The 2,460-nt window shown below is 61.9% G+C and overlaps 1 long non-coding RNA gene across 1 annotated transcript; it reads right to left on the bottom strand.

The window, feature by feature from the left end:
• Nucleotides 1-1,619: 1,619 nt before the first annotated feature.
• On the bottom strand, nt 1,620-2,460 carry LOC125610896. Its single transcript, XR_007340945.1, has 2 exons — nt 2,351-2,460; nt 1,620-1,733 (listed from the first exon to the last, which is right to left on the bottom strand). It is a non-coding gene; the product is annotated as an uncharacterized LOC125610896 (long non-coding RNA).

The raw sequence follows: 2,460 nt of genomic DNA, 5'->3' as shown, positions 1-2,460 counted from the left end.
CACACTCGGCCACCCAGATCTCGGCCAGCCTATCTACTCCAACCTTCCCTCTCTGGCCGCTCATGCACGTGTACCAGTCTGGTGGCCTCCAGAGCTCAAGGGTTGCCCTGGCCTCCTCCCTCCCCACTCCAAACCCCATTGGCTCCATTTTCAAATACATCTGAGACCCAACAGCTTCTGATCCTGCCTGTGGCCAGCTGCCCAGCCCCAGCCCCTCACAGGGCCATTCTGTCCTTGCAGAGGTCACTCTCTACAGCAGCCAGAAGCACCCTGCTCAAACATACCTCATCTACTTGCTCAGAGCCCCGCAAGGCTCCAAGGTGGCTCCCTGCCCCTGCACCCCGTCCTTCCTCCTAACCACTGACCACCTCCTGCTCCAGCTCCCTGCCACCGGAGCCCCCTGCTGGCACGACAGGAACATGCTCACAAGCCCCCTGGCCCTGTGCCCCAGCTGTTTGTCACACAGGGCATCTCCCCAGAGAGCACCCTGCAACACCCTCTTAGTCATTCCCGTCTCGTTTAGTGAGAGGTCAGTTTGTACCGGGGCTAATGGCTGCCCATAAAACAGGACACCCGGTTAAGTCTGAATTTTGAATGAACGTGGGAAATACATACACCAGAAGTGATGTCCTCATTCCTGTATTTGAGTTGATAAACCTGGCAACCCAGACGGGACACGCTGCACTCCCAGCCTCCCTTACACTAATGGAGGCCCACCAATGGCAGCACAGCCTGGCCTCCACAGCCTGGCAGGCACCGCACGGCCCAGGAAGGGGTGAAGGCCAGCAGAGGCCCAAGGCCTGCCACGGCCTCAGTACCGTCTCTCCCTGGCCTGCTGTAGGGTTTTCATGGACATCCGTGTCTCCTCACCACCGTGTGAGCTCCTCCATGGGGCTGGTTACCTGAGGCCCTAGAGGCTGCAGGCCAGGTACCGCCAGGCCCTTCCAGCACAGGTCAGCGGTCTGGAGGCCAGGGCAGGAGCACTGAGGATCCAGGCGTACATCCTCAGCAGAGGCAGTAAAAACACCCGGGCAGGCCCAGAGGTGGGGCTGGTGAACCACAATCTCCTGCGCATGTGCCATGCTCCCGAGTCAGCGGCACAGGCGCCCAGTGCTGTACCCAGGCAGCGGTAGGCAGGGAACTGGAGCCCCAGACGGGCCAGCTACCCCACCTGGGATGAGTGGTGGCTACCTGGGCGTTCCCTACGATGCTCTGGAGTACCCACCACTGCCCAATCCACCTCCCTCTCCCAGTAGCCCCAGGCTCTGGAGCCCCCAACTCTCGCCACCCCACTCCCGTGCAGACAAGCCTTGGGGGGATCTGGCATCTCCTCTGGGAACTAGGGAGGTCAGGCCAGTTTCCAATCCTCTGGCCTCTAAAAAGGGCAGGCTGGCCAGGCAGGCAGGACCCAGACAGGTACCAGATGCTTGTGGGTGTGGGTCCGTGAGTATGGACAGATGTGCTGTCCACCTCTCAGCACTGGTGCTATCGGGACATGAACCAGAAGGGCCCCTCCCGCCTGGAACATCTGGGAAAACCAAGGCCCAGAGAAGGGCCCAACCAGGGCTCCTGGGGGTGGCGCAGGGCTTTGGTGGCCAGAGCAGGAGACAGGACACGAGTGTGGGGGCAGGCGTTTATTGAAAGGGATGAGCACTGGCAGAGAGTCTTCAGCGCCCAGCTGGCCAGCAAGCACACAGGGCTCGGCGCTCGGCCTGCAGCAGGAGGGTCTCTGTCTGCAAAGCAAGGAGAAGCCATGTAAGTAGTCCCCACTGATCATCTCCCCTCACTGACTACAGTCCAGGGGTCCTCCGACTCCTGGTTTCTCCGCCCCCCTGGTACTGCCGGACATCCTGGCTGCTCCTTTGCCTCAGCTCCACCCCAGTCCTCTGTTGCCTTCCACTGGGGGCTGCTGGGAGCCACCTCCTAGTCTTCTACTAGGAGCTACTCCCTATCTTCTTCAAAGCTGCCCACTCAGGGCTTCTTTGTCCTGCACCTCCCACTGTAGCCCCCAAAGGTGGGGACAGTTCCTTCCAAGAATCCAGCTCCGGGCTGGGGTGTGGGGCACGCTGGGCCTCCAGTGGGCCCTCTGCGCTTGTGCAGGAGAAGGCGCCGGGGCTTGTGGGTGGTGGGTCTCCCCTTCTCTCTACTTCCAGGAATTCTTCCTCCTTCCAATTAGTAGTTCCCTTGGTTGAGCCCCAGGACCTGAGGGATCCCTGTTCGTGCCCCAGAGGGCATCCCTGAGAGTCCAGTGCATGCATCATCCCCAAACCACCCAGCCCGACCTGACCTCCCATCCCGCCCACTCCAGCACTCTCTTCCCCGACCTCAGCTTCCCCAGGCCGTCCCCCACCTGGGGATCCTGGATGAGGGCTGGCCTTCCTGGTGGGCCAGTCTGCCTCAGCACGCCACAGGACGAGGCCGAGACCCGCACCCAGCCCGGCCCCGCCCCCAAGCCCCGCG

The sequence above is a fragment of the Marmota marmota genome, unplaced genomic scaffold (assembly GCF_001458135.2).
Source record: "Marmota marmota marmota unplaced genomic scaffold, marMar, whole genome shotgun sequence".
In the NCBI taxonomy this organism is placed as follows: domain Eukaryota; kingdom Metazoa; phylum Chordata; class Mammalia; order Rodentia; family Sciuridae; genus Marmota; species Marmota marmota.
The sequence above is the reverse complement of the archived record's forward strand: the minus strand, read 5'-3'. Positions and strand labels throughout refer to the sequence as shown.